Here is an 18,251-nt window from a genome sequence, read left to right on the forward strand (position 1 = left end):
GAGTCACAACTGCCAAGGAGTTGATTGATGGACAGTGGCCACCACAAACGGGGCATGTCAGAAACAGCTCTCCCTCCTCACCAATCTGTTTCCTCATCTTGGTGAAAGACATAATCCCTGACCACTTGGGAACAAGAGCCATGAGTCATGTTAGCCCCATCCTCCTGGATAGCCTGTACATCTCCATCAAATTCTGAGGATTCCACAATCTAATTGGGTCTTGAATCTGAACCCTTTGTTTCATTCCCTTAGTCTTACCCCATCTGTTGCAATACCATGACATAAGACAACAGCACACACACACACAAAAGCAAGAAGTCCCTAAGCTGTTTTCAAAATAGAGCTTACACCAAACCTGAATGGTTCCTGAAAGTTTATTTTTAAGAAAGAGAAATCATTTCCTCTGATCATTTCAAACAAAAGGATAGTTTGTCTTAAGGTTTCAGACGTTTATGTTTCATTTGTATTCTGACGGGATCCTTCAAGGTGCCTGTATCTAATGGCCAGGACCATCTCCTCAATATTTTAAAAGGCAAAAACAAACACATTCACTTCTATCCTGCTAGATGATGATGCAGATAGAATCTATTTGATGTAGTTATCTGAAATTTCTGTATATTCCTAGGTATTTTCAGAGAACACATGTTAATAGACTACATCTTTTACAAGAGCAGAGCATTACATTTTAATGATTAAACATTAAATATCATTCTAGCAAGGCCCTAAATCAAATTCTGAAATGTTTACTTTTTCGGTTTTTAAAATAACGTGTCATTTTGAAAAAGAAATTTCTTCAGTTCTTAGGCATGGATCCTCACAGGATCATCCTTTAACAAAGTCAAAATCTGCATGAGAAATCTACAGTACAATGGTTTGTGTGGAGTTATGCACACTCAAATCAATATAATGTGAGATGCTGAATGACATACTCAGGCTTTTTTAAAACCCTTTAAAATAGGATAGATGTTTTCAAATGCTTCATAGATCTCAGAACGTTCTTTGGCACCTATAAAGAAATCCAAGTTTATATGATCTTTAATACATAGACAATACCCAAATTTTCTTAAAACTAAAATTTCATTGTCATCTCCAAGTACTTTAATATGAAGGCATCTCTTTAGGTTTACTGGAAAAGTGACCTTTTGGTAAAGACAAAAGAACTTGGTGATGACAGCCATATTCCCACAAACGCATACCTGAGGGCAGAGTTTTCTAGTACTTTACTACGTGGGTGTATCGGTTCATCTTTTGCCTCACAGAGCACAGTATGAAATATGGAATGTTATCTCTCAGCATGCCATGAATATGACCACAGAACAACACCTTCATCAGCACCTGTGGGCACTTAGATACCAGCAAAAGAGACTTCCTTTGATCCACTCAGGTCTAGTTAACACCTTGATTCCCTAATATTGACTAACGGAATGAGAAAAACATATATTTCATTGTATGAGAAGAGATTAGAGGAGGAAAACTGTAACACTGTTACTCCTTAGAGACTTAAGTTTCAAGGGGTCTTTTTTTTTTTTTCAAGGGGTCTTTAATTATAACTACTGTAGGGATTAAAATGGATTAAAAACATTTAGTAGACACGCTCCCTACTCTTGAGAGCTGGCAGTCAGATGCTGGTCATCCCTCACCACCACCCATTTCCACTAACTACTTCCACCTTCAAGCTATGCAGGCACAGTATTCTGAGGGTCATGGATGTACTGGTAGTACTGATGTTATATGGAGTTCTCAACTAATCAGGAAACTATTGCCTGATACCACTGTCAGGAGACAAGGAGATTAAAGAAAAGAATATAAAAACTGTTGGCATGAAGAGAAATGGAAAATTGCTTAAGTTAGTTAAAGACTCTTACGAGCCATAAAGCTAAGGCTCGGTAAGAGAGAAACAACCCATGAGAAGTGGTTATCTGGCTTAATTACAAGATAATGAGGGGAAATCACCAAAAAGAGGATCACCAGATTTGACAGTCAGGTAGAAAGCAGGATTCAGAATCAAGGATGAGCTATAATACTACTTTTAAAATGGAAAATAGCAAAGTGTTGGCAAACACATTGAGAAACTGAAACTCTCATACATTGGTGGTGAGAAGGTAAAATGATTCGGCCACTGGGGAAAACAGTTTGGCAATTCCTCAAAACTATTAAGAATTACCATATGACCCAGCAATTCTACTCCTGGGTATACGCCCCCAAATTGAAAACAGGTACCCCAACAATGCACATACAGACACGTATTCATCACAGCACTATTCACAATAGTCAAAAAGTGGAAATTATCCATTCATCTGTTGATGGACATGGGTTAGCACATTGTGATATATATACATGCAATGGAATATTAGCCACAAAAGAAAGGAGGTTGTGATACATGCTACAGCGTGGATAAACCTCAAAAACATTATGCTAAGTGAAAGAAGTCAAACACAAAAGGTCACACATTGTATGATTCCGTTTACATGAAATATCCAGAATCAGTAATTCCACAGAGACAGAATGCAGATTGGAGGTTGCCAAGGGCTAAGAGGAAGGAGGAATGGAGAGAAACTACTTAATGATACAGGATTTTATTTTGGAGTAACGGAAATGTTTTGGCACTAGATAGAGGTGCTGGTTGCAGAAATTGTGAGTGTGCTAAACGTCGCTGAATTGTTCACTTTAAAATGGTTAGGTTTATATTACATGAATTTCACCTCAAGTTTTTAAAAAAATGTTAAAGAATCAAAGATGAAGTCCTCATAAGATTAAATTTATTTGAGAGACAAGGACAAAAAGTTACTTACTCCTTGCCAAGGAGTTTACTATATGTGAAGCTCCACTCTCAAAGATGTGGGGTAGGAAGAAGGGGGAGGAGGAGGTGAGTGACTGATGTGGATAACAAACTGTATCTTTGGGGTAGGAAAAACCTTGTAAGCTTCAGATTTTTATTGCAGCACTAACATTTTAATTTCTCAAGTGATTGTTTTTGTAGAAACCAAACAGTGAGTTGGGGAAGCAGTAAGTAAAACATCATTAAAAAAAAATCCTACCTCTAGTTTGATGGACTCTTTCTGCTTTTAGGTACATTTGAATGTGACAGCTTTTTTATTAGGAGGTAATGAAGTACAGTAGATCTAGCAAACGTCCACCTACCCAGTCAACCTCCATCCCTACCCACAAAAACCAAGGTTCCTTTTATATTTGAGAAACAGAGGATCTAGGCCCAGCATTCCAGGTAACTACGTACTTCGGTTTTTCATAACACTTTAAAAAAAAATCATACCTAAGGGGATTTTGAAGCCCTAAAGTGTTTAGCATTCTGGCATCCACCGGAGAGCAGAAAACACCTCGCCCAGAAGGGAACAGACACAGAGAGTGATCATTATTTTATATCACAGAAAAACATCTATAGACATCTAAAGGGCTTGGTCGAAATTCGCTAATACAATTTCCTTCATTTCCTTCATGGGAAAACTAGGCCCAAGAAGTTGAAGTCCCCCTGAACCATGAAGAGCAGCTATGTGTGAAGACCTCATGTATCCAGAATCCCTTCTAAAAGTCATCAAATAAACATGGGCAGCATTTGTAACTGGGTATTACAATGAGGGGATTTGCTCCCTCTAGGCAAATATTTCCTCACTGAAATATTGGTATCACAACTTAATGGGCACCTAACTGATCCTGTAGTCCTATTAATCTAGAATCGAACATCTCAGTTTGAAGCACCAGACTCTAGTTGGAGGACTCTTGCCTTTAAAGCGAACCTTACCAGTCTTTCCAAATACTTCAGGTAATAATCACCACCATTTTGGGTGATAAATAGCACTCCTAGCCATGGTGGCTGAAGTGAAAATTCCGTGGCTGATGCAATGAAGAAAGGACTGGCTTGAAATCAGACTAGATGGGCTTGAATGCCAGCTCTACCACTAACTAGGTTTGAAATCACAGGCAAATTGTTTAACTTCTGAGTTTCCATTTCCTTACCCATAAAATAAGGACAATAGTTTTCTCAGAGGGTTGCTATGAGTTATGTGAATGTTTGTAAAAAGTCCTTTGTAAACCATAACATGTTACAAAATCTAAGCCATTTTTAGTCCTAGAAGAAGGTGCTTCAGGATCAGGGATGTTGGGATGGCAGGTCCAAGTACACATGGTTTATCATCTGGTTCTGGAAGAGACAGTATCATATAACTTGTGTCCTTCCCTAGGGCTGATTCCTGGCAGGGGTTAGGGGGCACTGTATTAGATTTGCTTTTCCATCCTCAGCACCTAAAACAGTATGTGTACCTGATAGGCACGCAAAGTCTGTGAAATATCTGCCATCTGTCAATAAGGTTTATAAGCTCATCCCTACCCCTTAGCCAGCCCAAACATCAATTTCCAGTACTACCTGGATTTTCCAATTCTATTCTTAGACCAAGTGATAACTATACATCTTCTTTTCCCAAGCGATACTCTATATGTGTGCACACAAGGAAAGCTGCAAAAAAAATAGCATTAAGCCCTTCAAAGTATACATTTTATAGTCCATACTAACTTGCTATTAATGGGCGATTCCTGGTAATGACTGACTGGGATATCATCTCTCTGGCCTATTCACTAATAAGTCTTGCCATTTTTATACTGCCCTCTGACCTTCTCATGTCTAAGAACTGCTGAGGTCTAGCTGATGGAGAGTGACCTTTAGTGGCAAAGACCCAGCTTCTTAAGAAGTCCATTATGCTGGAAGGAGAGAAAGAAATATGAAGCATTTTAGACTCAAGACTAAAGCCTCCTTAGATTTCATATTGTTAGCATCAGGGCAAGGCATCACAGCAAAACTCCAGTCTTTCAGTGCTAGTCGGGAAACGAGTGGGCTTTCACCAGGGGAATAACAGCTAACATCTATACTACATTGACCATATGCCAGATACTGTGTTTTTTTTTTTTTTTTGCCTCCTCACATTTAGCAGGTAGTTTCTATGGCCAAGTACCTTTTACATGTGTAGAAATCAAGGTGGAGAACTTAAACTCACCCAAGGTTATAGAGCCAATAAATGGTAAAGCCTGGATTCAACCTGGACCCTTGGTTTCGATAGCCCAGCCTCTCAGCCATCACACCTGCTGCCTCTCACCACTCCTCCAGCTGAAAGGGAGGAAGAGGGAGAAGCTGCCCTCAAAGACCACACAGGTCTTTGCAGAGACATCTAAAGAGCTGGGAGACAGGGTGAGTACATGAAGATGAGGGGGCTCCGGAGCCAAGCTGCTCAAGTTCCCACCTCTGCTGCAGCGGGTACAGCTGTCTGACATTGTTAAGTTTACTTCTCCACTGTCCCCACTTTACAGGTGAGGAATGGGGATATATAGTATAACCTCAATGAGTAACTAGAATCCACATAAAATCCCTTATCACAGGGCCTGGCACATACATGCCCAACACACGTTAACTTTAATGTGTCTGATCATTTGTTAGCTTTCAGCTAACAAATTTGTTGTACATTGTATATTATTCCAGCAGATACTAGCTATATTAGTTTTACTGTGGTTTGAGGGAGGAAAAACCCCAAAAAGCAAAAACCTAGGTTTTAAATTCATACCAGCCATAGAAAAACACCATGGGCTTGGGAAAACAGTGTTAAGTGTGGCCCAGGTCCTATTGCTTTCTGCTGTCAGGGACCATGACACAGTAGGATACTATGATTTCTTTGCTGTCAGCTCACTCAACTATAATGAGAACATTCAGACATGGTAGTTGGACATGGTAGCCACAGCCCTGGCACTTCAGGGGAGTAAGACAATTTCACATGGATGAATTGTTGTCAGAGGCCCTGAAAACAGCAGGTGATACAATGGTTTAGATTCCACTTATGACAGGTATGCTGGTGTTGTACACCTCCTACCTAGGGAAGGGCTGGGATCCATTATTTAATTATAGTGAAATGTAAAGTGCATTCATTTCAGTACTCTAACCTTTTCTAGGTGAAAGTTATTTGCCCTTGTTGGGACCTTTCGAAACAGCTCTGCAGAGTCTTGCCATGTCAGAACAGATGATGTGTGCCTCTCTGGGTCCCCTGGACACTCCACGTGACCATCCCCAGCTAAAGTTCTAGAGGCAAGGCTGAAAGGAGGCCTCCTTGGTCCCTTTCCTCCAGTTGACACTCAAATTGAGCCCTTGAGTTTTTAAACCCTTTGCAGGTGAAAATAGATTAGATATATAAGGATAAAGAAGAGGAATGTTTGTCTTGACATTTGAAGCAAAAATAACCCAAACCATGTATTCTAGGCAAAGTACTTTAGGACAATACAACACAAGCAGGGAAAAATCCCAATAGATATTACTCATATTTCAGGATTATGGCACTTATTGGCTTTTACTTCATAGTGTAAGCAGAAATTTGGACTGCAGTTAATACAACTCATTCCCCCCTTCACAAAAGTTATGATCTACATCTGGCAAAAATGAAGAAATTTAGCTTTGTTCTACATGCTGAATGCATAACAAATATTAAGGGAAGTGTATTACATGGACTTGGGTATTGTGTGTGGAGAATTCTGCCATTTGAAACTTGTAGTACTCAAGGTTTTTTTATTTTTCTTTTAATTGGAGCAAGTAGGAAAGTTGGTTTGAATTAAGGCTCTTTAAAGGGACTTGTTTTTGTGTATCTATAATAGAAACTTAGCCTGTACCTGTCAATTGGCACTTTTAATAAGACTGATTAATGATATGTAGCAAGTATATGAAAGTGTCCTTCACAAGGTCTTGAAAAGTTTGTTCCCTTAAGTAGGAAATAGGTTTGCCCCAATATTTATACTATTCAAGTTACTTGGCAGATTCCACCCCCCTTCCTTCAGGACACATAGAAGTAAACTTTATGTCAGTCACTAGGAGGTCTTAATTATTCTCGACTCTAAATTGGCAGCATCTGAGAAATCATAGCTTTGTTGTATTCAAAAGGTTCTTGAATTCCAAATAGGCTTTCTGCACTTTGAAGACACATTAGTTACTTGTTACAGTAAAACAAACTATGGAACTTTACTGAGAGTTCTAAAAGAAGACTTAAAAACAGAAATTCCAAGTTTTTGGATGCTAAGTGGTAACATCATTTTCCCTACAAATTCAGGTTATGTAAAAAACTCAAATTTTTTTTAGATGGGGCAAGATTTTATAAAATTCTAAAGCTTATCTGGAAGAATAAATATTCAAAAGAAACTAAGAAACAAAGCAAGAGGGGAAACTGATGCTAGCAGATACAAAGATCACGAAAATCAAAGCACATTTATACCACAATAGTAATATATACAATAGGATTAGCTTAGTATAATTAGCAAAGGCAGGACTGGAGAACAGACCCATATATAAAGGTCAAATGCAGTCATCACAAAGTAATAATGAGAGTAATATGTAGTAGTAAGATGGCGGCTGGCTATTTGAGGGTGGGGCATAATCAATTTGGCTCCTGCTATGTAAATTTGGCATTCATCTTGATACAGAATAACAAAATATGCAAAAAATCAGACAATATTTAACAAAAATAGCAAACTTCAGTAAGATAGTATGGAAAAGAGTCTCAACCATTTACCTCAAGAATTTTAAAAACCTTTGTTATGTAAAAATAAGCCCACTGGAAAAAGCTGTAAGTATAACAAAGAGTTATTACTTTCAATATTATGGCAAACTCATATAACTCTTTAGGGGAAAAATAATTAAAAAGTTGGCAGAAAGATTAAGTTATGTACACACCATCTACAAAAGATTAAATGCTATTTCTTGAGTATATTAAAAAAAAGTCCTCAATTTCCACTTCTGATTACCAGTGAGGTTAGAGCAGTGAGATCATTTTCACTTAAAAAGTTAGTTTTCTTTTGTGCCATTTTTGTTTTGAACGCTCTTGAAGGCTTGTAAAAGATACTTAAATACATTGCTGGTATGAATGTATAACGTGAGAAAACTATATTGTGTCTCCTTTAAAAAACAATTGGGTAATTTGTACTCAGAGCCTTAAGAATAGTCATATCCTTAAACAAAAGTTCCATTTCTGAGCATCCACATTAATAACATAATTCTCCACACATAAATATAGCCAAATGTCTGTGCCATTATAAGTAGTGAACAAAGAAAGAACACTTAAATGCTTGACAGTAGAAAAATAAGTTTGATATGATAATGTGTTACAACAGAGGTCAGGAAACAGTCAATTAGTCCTGTTTTTGTATAGCATGTTAGCTAAAAATGGTTTTAAATTCAATAGTTTAAGTGGTTGGGGCAAAAAAAAAATCAAAGAATATTACATGACACATGTAAATTACATAAATTATATGAAATTCACATTTCAGCACACTTTATGTGATGCCTATAGCTATTTTTGCACTAGTGGCAAAGTTCAGTTGTTGCAATAGAGACTTTATGGCCACAAACCCTAAAATATTTAGTATTTGGCCCTTTACAGAAAAAAGGTTTGATGAACCCTCTGTTAGAACACTGCACAGCTACTAAAAGTGTTCTTGAGGAGTTTGTAACAATGAACTAAGCTACATGTTATAATGGTTAATAAAAAGGCAGGATGTAAAGATAAATATACATATCAAAATCCCATAAAAACATGAAAAAAAAACTATAGTGTTTGGGTATTGAGACTAATGGGTAGTATTATAATCCTTTCTACTTTTCATTTTTTTCCAAGTGTTCTACAGTAGCAACACTTAATTTATAATGGTAAACAAAGCTATTAAAAAAGGAGAAGCAAAGCAACACATAGCTATTGAATTTTATGAAAGCCGGAAGATAATCTTAGAACTTACCTGTTAACACAACTTTCCCAGATACAAAGATAAGCAACACAATTCGTGGTTTTACCATTCTATAAATAAGGCCAGGAAACAGTTCAGGTTCATAACTGTTCAGATATAAAAGGAAAAAGTTAAAAATAATACTATTTAAACACTTTCCCATAATATTCAGGACCCAGCATATTAAAGCCAGGGGAATGAAAGGAACTGGAGGTTTTAGCCTAGGCAAACTTGACCTAATAATTACAACTGACATGTGCCATGGTTCCCCATAGGGCTGCAGACAATTAAGGAGAGATCTCATTTTAAAGACACAAACCTGTTGAGAAAGAAGTGTTTTAATGCCCCAATGTCATCAATACACACACTGGAGCTGTAATCCATAGTCTAAGGGTGGAGCCTGAATGGCAAACCTTTGTAGGAGGCAAGAATACGACTAGGAAGAGATAGTGGTAGGAATATAATGCAGATTTTCTGGCTAAATTTTTTTTAAAAGATGGATGAGATAATAAAATTGGTTCAGAATGAAGATAGAACAGTGATCAACCTACTCCAAGTGGCTAAAATCAGTCCATTTGATGAATTCTCATCCTGCCCTGCTGGCCATTTTACCTTTCAGAAGGTGGAAATAGTGACAATAAGCACTCCTACTCTAGACTTACAAAGATGACAATGTTGGTGAAAAAGAGATGGAATTTGGGAGAAATGGCACGCATCATTTTAGAGCCCTAAACAGCCAGAAAGTGGAGTGCTAAATCTAATACAGACAGGCAGAATTTGAGCAGAGATCTTTCATACATTCAGAAAAAGTTGGTTCAGAGAGAGAGACAGGCCAGAAGCCCATGATTGAGAATCTGGAAGAAAAGATGGCTCATGTGTTGAGAGACTCCTAAAAACAAAGGTTTTACTATGAATCCACAACCTATCCCAAGATTAAAGAAAGAAAAAGATACCTAAAGAGGCATTATTTCCTGCATGGGGGCGCTTCCCAGTGAGCTCAATGGGCACATTACAGGCACCCAATAAGCATATGCTGAAAAAAATTAGTGCAGAGGAAAAAAGGAAATACAATCAGGGGGGAAATAAACAGCACCTGAATAATATCATCAAAGCTAAATCTCAGCATGAACTAGGATTTTTGAAAAGCTAGGAAAAAATAAAGCAATTTTTAACAGCTGTTCAGATCATGCCTCAAAAAGAAAGTCAACAAATGTTAGAGAAAGCACAGCTCTGTCACTAGGAACTCTGTCACTAGGAATGATCAAAGGCAAAGAGGAGGAAAAGTGGAGCAAAAGGACAGAAGTTCAGGCTAGAGGAAGAGAATTTAAGAGCATCTGTCATTGTAGGCAGCGCAAGAGGCTTGGCTAGGTATATTGGCTGCAGGGCAGTGTGCTCCAGGCTGACCAGTCCACCTCATTCACTGATGAGGGCCTGATAGGCTGGGATCATCACCAAAGCAGCTGAGGAAAGAGGACATGGTCTGTGCATTTGCTGGTGAGATGGGAAGTTACTGTGAAGAAGCAGGCTACAGATGCTCCCTGAGGAACAGGGCTGCACTGAAGAAGGGGGTGGGGGGAACCTGTTGCTACACAAACACATAAAAACCCCTGTGAGCCATCAGCCCCTTCTACCTGACCCATCTCCTACCCCTCCTCCTCTGGCATTGCCACCACCAGCAAGCCAAGTGTGCCTGTTTCAGAAATCTGCAGGGCAGTTGAGTCTCAAGCTTCTGGCAAGTAGGACAGACATCACCTGTGAGCTTGTTAGAACTGCAAATTTAAGCAATATCTATGATGATGCAGCCTAGGTAGGAAAGGGTTTTAATCAGCTGGCCAGGTGAGTAATTTTACAGGTGAATAATCAGCTGGCCATGTAATTTAATTTTGAGAACCATGGTTTCAGAAGATCAGACAGAGACCGAACCAGGAAGGATTTAAGCACAACACCTGAATTCCTTTCCATACAGTCTTTAAAAACAAAAATACCATTTTCTTGGAAAGATACACTAGATAAGCAGCCCATAATACAACAGCTTCAAGATCTTGGTCAACTCAGAATGTTATAGAACAGTCATACCTACTGAACTGCTGGTGAGTTAACACCAAACCTTCCAGACTGATGGCAAATCTCACATCACAGCTTCCAACCATGTTCTGAATTTTAAAATCGAGGAATCTGGCTGGGAACCCCAGCTTCTGCACCACACGAGCATACTTCCTCGCTGCGAGTCGAGACTGCTCTTCACTGGAGAGGGACAAATGTATTTGAAGAGGTCTTAGTCACCATGCCCTCTATACTGCTTGGGCTGTATTCACACACTTCCCTGATTGTACTTTTACATCTATACCGTGTTTATCTTTCAACGTATACTACAAACCTGTAGATATTGAGGACCAGGACCAACTTCCCCTACTTTTGTCCCTAGCACCTAGTCAGAGGTATAACACAATGGTCACAACCAAATCATAAACACATTTTCAGGGATCCCTGGGTGTTGCAGTGGTTTAGCGCCTGCCTTTGGCCCAGGGCGCGATCCTGGAGACCCGGGATCGAATCCCACATCGGGCTCCCGGTGCATGGAGCCTGCTTCTCCCTCTGCCTATGTCTCTGCCTCTCTCTCTCTATCATAAATAAAAATTAAAAAAAAATTAAATAAACACATTTTCATCTGAATTTGTCATCTTCCACACATAGGGTTTCCTCTTTTACTTGTTTTAAACACTATTAGATACAATTAACTATTCCACAGGTTCTCAGAGTGTGTCCTCAGACCTGCAGCAGCATCACTATTTGAGAACTTGGTAGAAATGCAAAGTCGCTGGTCCCAGCCTCACGCACTCTGGGGCTAGGGCACAGCAGTCCGTATCTTTTTTTTTTTTTTTTTTTTAAGCAGTCCATATCTTAACAAGGCTTTAGGATTGTGATGCTCAGTAAAGTCTAAGAACATCCTTCCAGTCTAAAAGTGCAAGCCACTTAGATGGGAACAACAGCAACAAAAATAAGCAACATGCATAAAATCACATGAGGAAGTAAGAGGTATGCCAATTGGGTGGCAAAGATGTCATGGGGACTTGGATCTTCATGCGACATATATATATATATTTATATATATAAATGATATATTTTTTAAAACATGGAAACACTTTAAAATCTGCCCAGTAACACCTCAAAATCTGCCTGGTTTTGTTCAGGCTTTCTCACTGAACGGTCACTCAACTGACACCCAATGTGAGAAAGAAATTCATTCAATTCTGTGGCCATACTCTTCCAACTGTTTGTCCTGCTCTGACCCTAAATCCAGGTCACAGAATGTGAAGTTCTAAGATGTGAGGCTTTATTTTTCAGTACGTATGTTTCAGTGGTCACTGGCAAACGAAACAATGAGTAGCAGGGATTGCCAAACAGAGACAAAACCTGGTGGTGAACCATGTGAACCCCACTCTCTCTTATGGGTTGCCCCATCTTTATGTTGAAAAATCAGACATCTGAAAGACAAGCTAGATCGAATTTGTTGTTTGCCTGGACCAAAGGAAGCATTCCATTCTCTTTCCTATCTAGATTCTTCACCATACTGCCCCACTTATGTGTATTAATTCCTTCACATATTTCACTCCATTCCACGTTGCTTCTCTTCACCCACTTCTAACTCCTGAGATGTCTCTAACAAGGTCATGTCTCCAAGTTAGCAGCAAAATAAACAGTTTCTATTTTGAAAAAATACATTTTTCCAAATGGGCCATGACATTTCCCATCGTGCTCATGTTTGTAAAGTCAAAATTTAAGAGTCTGGGTAGCCCTGTAGTTTCATGGGATATTAGTTGTGAATGCGACATAGAAATTCCTGAACGACTTGTGGCTAAAGTCTACATATATGCTCCTGAAAAAACAATAGGAAACAGAGTAAGAACTTTGAAATATCACCACCAGGGGTGATAACCACTGATTACATTTGACCTTTTTATGCCTTTCCTGTGTAAACACAGGTATCCTTCATTAGCAAACTCTGGTTATTATAGCTAAAATAACATGTTTGGAGATAATTCTCATAAGTCTTAGACTAACTAAAATTTCACAAATCTCTACCCAAGACTCAGGAACCAAACAGATTTGGGGAACAAGTATCTCTTATTATCTAAACTTGTATCCAAGCTTTCACCATCACCTTTTGGAAACCAGATCAATTCAGATAGAGAAAGATACTCAGGAATATGTGTGTAATATAAGCATATTTTAAAGTGAAAGCTGGATAATAAACTTACAATTTAGTTGCCTGTCCCCCTACAACTTAACACAATGTGACCATCCTTCTAAATTGACATATGTGTTTTAATAGCTAAATATAATTTTATGATCTAATCAAAATTCTATTACTTAGTATTTGTCTCCCTCATTTTTAAATTTTTGTTCCCCCCCTTTTAAGTACTGCTGAAATGAACATCTTTGCAGATACCTTGCAGAGTTGTCCAATAAGGATTTAAAAATGGGAGATTTCTGGGGATCCCTGGGTGGCGCAGCGGTTTGGCGCCTGCCTTTGGCCCAGGGCGCGATCCTGGAGACCCCGGATCGAATCCCACGTCAGGCTCCCGGTGCATGGAGCCTGCTTCTCCCTCTGCCTATGTCTCTGCCTCTCTCTCTCTCTCTCTATGTGACTATCATAAATAAATAAAATTAAAAAAAAATGGGAGATTTCTAGATCCAAGGTACATGGATCAATAGAAGAGAAAGCCCAGAAACTTACCCAGATACATGCACAGAATTTAATGTGTAAAAACAGGTGGAAGGAAATGGATTGAGAATGGATTCATTACATAGATGCAAAAAATCCTCAACAAAATACTACCAAACCATATACAACAATACATTAAGCAGATCATTCACCATGATCAAGTGGGACTCATTCTGAGGATGCAAGAAGGATTCAATATCCACAAAGCACTCAACAGGATACACCACATCAACAGAATAAAGGATAAAAATCATTTGATCATCTTAATAGATGCTGACAAAACATTTGACAAAATTCAACATCCATTTGTTAAAAAGACTCTCAACAATGTCAGTTTAGAGAGAACATACCTTAGCCTAAAAAAGGCCATATATGAAAAACCCACAGCTAATATCATACTCAATGTGAAAAACTAAGAGCTTTCCTTCTAAGATCAGGAACAAGACAAGGATGTCCTCACTTACCACTCTTACTCAACATAATACTGGAAGTCCTAAACACAGCAATGAGACAAGAAATAAGAGGTATTCATACTGGTAAAGAAGAGATTAAACTGTCATGTGCAGATGACATGATACCATCTATAGAAAATGCTAAAGACTACCTAACAACTACTAGAAGTAATCAATGAATTCATTAAACTGAAGGATACAAAAATACCCAGAAATTGGTAATATATCTATACGTTAATAAAAAAGTAGCAGAAAGAGAAATAATGAAAACAACTCTACTTAAAATTGCACCAAAAAGGACAAAATACCTAGGAATAAACTTAACCAAAGAGTAAAAGACCTGTACTCTGAAAACTATAATACATTGATTAGGGCAGCTCTGGTGGCCCAGCGGTTTAGCACCACCTTTGGCCTGGGGCCTGATCCTGGAGACCTAGGATAGAGTCCCACATTGGGCTCCCTGCATGGAGCCTGCTTCTCCCTCTGCCTGTGTCTCTCTGTCATGAATAAATAAATTAAAAAAAATACATCAGTGAAAAAAATAACATAAACAAATGAAAATATTCCATGCTTACAGATTGGAAGAATATTGTTAAAATTGCCCATATTATCTAAAGCAATCTATAGATTCAATGCAATCCCTATCAGAATACCAACAACGTTTTTCACAAAACTAGAATACCAAAATTTGTATAGAACCCCAAATAGTCAAAGCAACCTTGAGGAAAAAAAAAAGCTGGAGTTATCACAATTTCAGATTTTAAGATATACTATAAAGCTGTAGTAATCAAAACACAAAAACAGACATATACATTAATGGACAGAGTCAAGAAAGAAACCTGTGATTACATGGTCAATCTATGACAAAGGAGACAAGAATATAAAACAGGGAAAATACTGTTTCTTCAATAAACAATGATGGGAAAACGATAGCTACATGTAAAAAAAGAAAAAAGAAAAAAGAAACTGGACCACTTTTTGGCACCATACGTGAAAATAAACTCAAAATGGATTAAAGACCTAAATTCAAGACCTGAAACCATAAAAATCCTAGAGAATAGTAATTTCTGATATCAACCATAACAACATTTTTCTAGATATGTATCCAAAGACAAGGGAAACAAAAGCAAAAACAATCGGGATTACATCAAACTAAAAAATTTTGCATAATAAGGAAACCATCAACAAACCAAAAAGCAATCTACTGAGTAAGATATTTGCAAATGACATATCAGTTAAGCAGTTAATATCCAAAATATATAAAGTACTCATACAACTTAACACCAAAAAATAATCCAATTTAAAAATGGGCAGAGTCGGTAGCGTGGCAGGATACAAAATCAATGCCCAGAAATCAGTGGCATTTCTATACACTAACAATGAGACTGAAGAAAGAGAAATTAAGGAGTCAATCCCATTTACAGTTGCACCCAAAAGCATAAGATACATAGGAATAAACCTAACCAAAGATGTAAAGGATCTATACCCTCAAAACTATAGAACACTTCTGAAAGAAATTGAGGAAGACACAAAGAGATGGAAAAATATTCCATGCTCATGGATTGGCAGAATTAATATTGTGAAAATGTCAATGTTACCCAGGGCAATATACACGTTTAATGCAATCCCTATCAAAATACCATGGACTTTCTTCAGAGAGTTAGAACAAATTATTTTAAGATTTGTGTGGAATCAGAAAAGACCCCGAATAGCCAGGGGAATTTTAAAAAAGAAAACCATATCTGGGGGCATCACAATGCCAGATTTCAGGTTGTACTACAAAGCTGTGGTCATCAAGACAGTGTGGTACTGGCACAAAAACAGACACATAGATCAGTGGAACAGAATAGAGAACCCAAAAGTGGACCCTGAACTTTATGGGCAACTAATATTCGATAAAGGAGGAAAGACTATCCATTGGAAGAAAGACAGTCTCTTCAATAAATGGTGCTGGGAAAATTGGACATCCACATGCAGAAGAATGAAACTAGACCACTCTCTTTCACCATACACAAAGATAAACTCAAAATGGATGAAAGATCTAAATGTGAGACAAGATTCCATCAAAATCCTAGAGAAGAACACAGGCAACACCCTTTTTGAACTCGGCCACAGTAACTTCTTGCAAGATACATCCACGAAGGCAAAAGAAACAAAAGCAAAAATGAACTATTGGGACTTAATCAAGATAAGAAGCTTTTGCACAGCAAAGGATACAGTCAACAAAACTCAAAGACAACCTACAGAATGGGAGAAGATATTTGCAAATGACATATCAGATAAAGGGCTAGTTTCCAAGATCTATAAAGAACTTATTAAACTCAACACCAAAGAAACAAACAATCCAATCATGAAATGGGCAAAAGACATGAACAGAAATCTCACAGAGGAAGACATAGACACGGCCAACATGCATATGAGAAAGTGCTCTGCATCACTTGCCATCAGGGAAATACAAATCAAAACCACAATGAGATACCACCTCACACCGGTGAGAATGGGGCAAATTAACAAGGCAGGAAACAACAAATGTTGGAGGGGATGCAGAGAAAAGGGAACCCTCTTACACTGTTGGTGGGAATGTGAACTGGTGCAGCCACTCTGGAAAACTGTGTGGAAGTTCCTCAAAGAGTTAAAAATAGACCTGCCCTACGACCCAGCAATTGCACTATTGGGGATTTACCCCAAAGATACAGATGCAGTGAAACGCCGAGACACCTGCACCCCGATGTTTATAGCAGCAATGGCCACGATAGCCAAACTGTGGAAGGAGCCTCGGTGTCCAACGAAAGATGAATGGATAAAGAAGATGTGGTTTATGTATACAATGGAATATTACTCAGCTATTAGAAATGACAAATACCCACCATTTGCTTCAACGTGGATGGAACTGGAGGGTATTATGCTGAGTGAAGTAAGTCAGTCGGAGAAGGACAAACATTATATGTTCTCATTCATTTGGGGAATATAAATAATAGTGAAAGGGAATATAAGGGAAGGGAGAAGAAATGTGTGGGAAATATCAGAAAGGGAGACAGAACGTAAAGACTGCTAACTCTGGGAAATGAACTAGGGGTGGTAGAAGGGGAGGAGGGCGGGGGGTGGGAGTGAATGGGTGACGGGCACTGGTGGTTATTCTGTATGTTAGTAAATTGAACACCAATAAAAAATTTAAAAAAAATAAAAATAAAAATGGGCAGAGGACCTGAACAGATATTTTTCCCCAAAGAGACATACAGATGGCCAACAGACATATGAAAAGATGCTCAACCTCACTCATCATCAGAGAAATAAAAATCAAAACCACAATGAAATATCACCTTACACCTGTCAGAGTGAGTGAAATTAAAAAGACAAGAAATAACAACTGTTGACGAGGACGTGGAGAAAAAGGAACCTTTGTACACTGTTACTGAGAATGTAAATTGGTGCAGCCACAGTAGAAAACAGTAGAGGTTCCTTAAAAAATTAAAAATAGAAATACCCTATGATCCAATAATTCCACTATTGGGTATTTACCCCAAAACACTAATTTGAAAAAATAAATGTATTCCCATGTTTACTGCAGCATTATTTACAATAGATATGGAAGCAACCTAAGTGTCCATTGAGAAATGGAGGATAAGGAAGATATGTTATAGATAGATAGATAGATAGATAGATAGATATGTTTTATGTATATATATACACACTATATATATATAATGCCATCATAAAAAAAAGGATGAGATTATGCCATTTGAGACACTATAAATGGTCCTAGAAGATATTAAGCTAAGTGAAATAAGTCAGAGTGAGAAAGGCAAATACCATGGGGAATGCCTTCTTAAGCATGAAGCCAAACATCAAAACCCTAAAGAAAAACTGGACTGTACACACACAAAAATTTTAATTGTATAAAAAAATAAAACACCATTAACAGTAATTTGGGAAATAACAATTATAGTATAAGCAGAAATACTTACATACAAAAAGCTGTTTACAAATGACAAATATCTCCATAGACTATTGGGCAAAAGATACAGTAGGCAATTTACACACTTATGAAAAGTTAGTCTCACTAGCAGATTAAAGACATGTAATTAACACGTTTTTTTTTTTTTTTGCCAAACCATTTTGGCAAATATAAAAAAGTATTAATATCAATGTTCCTTGGAGGAAAATGAATCTTGGTGTATCTCTAGAATTAAGATAAATTCGTACAACCTTTCTGGAGGACAATTTACTACTCCTCTTCTAACACTTAGAGGGAAGAGCAGCTCTCACACTACCGTTTAATGGTGAATGCATCTAGATCAGCACAGGGCTTCCTCTGCATG

General features: G+C 38.0%; 1 long non-coding RNA gene across 1 annotated transcript; it reads right to left on the reverse strand.

Moving 5' to 3' along the window:
- Positions 1–372: 372 nt before the first annotated feature.
- On the reverse strand, positions 373–18,010 carry LOC140640001 (uncharacterized). The gene is made up of 4 exons (XR_012036652.1): positions 17,898–18,010; positions 10,831–10,998; positions 8,767–8,861; positions 373–1,006 (listed from the first exon to the last, which is right to left on the reverse strand). It is a non-coding gene; the product is annotated as an uncharacterized lncRNA (long non-coding RNA).
- Positions 18,011–18,251: the final 241 nt, after the last annotated feature.

Source organism: Canis lupus, chromosome 9 (genome assembly GCF_048164855.1).
Source record: "Canis lupus baileyi chromosome 9, mCanLup2.hap1, whole genome shotgun sequence".
Classification (NCBI taxonomy): Eukaryota; Metazoa; Chordata; class Mammalia; order Carnivora; family Canidae; genus Canis; species Canis lupus.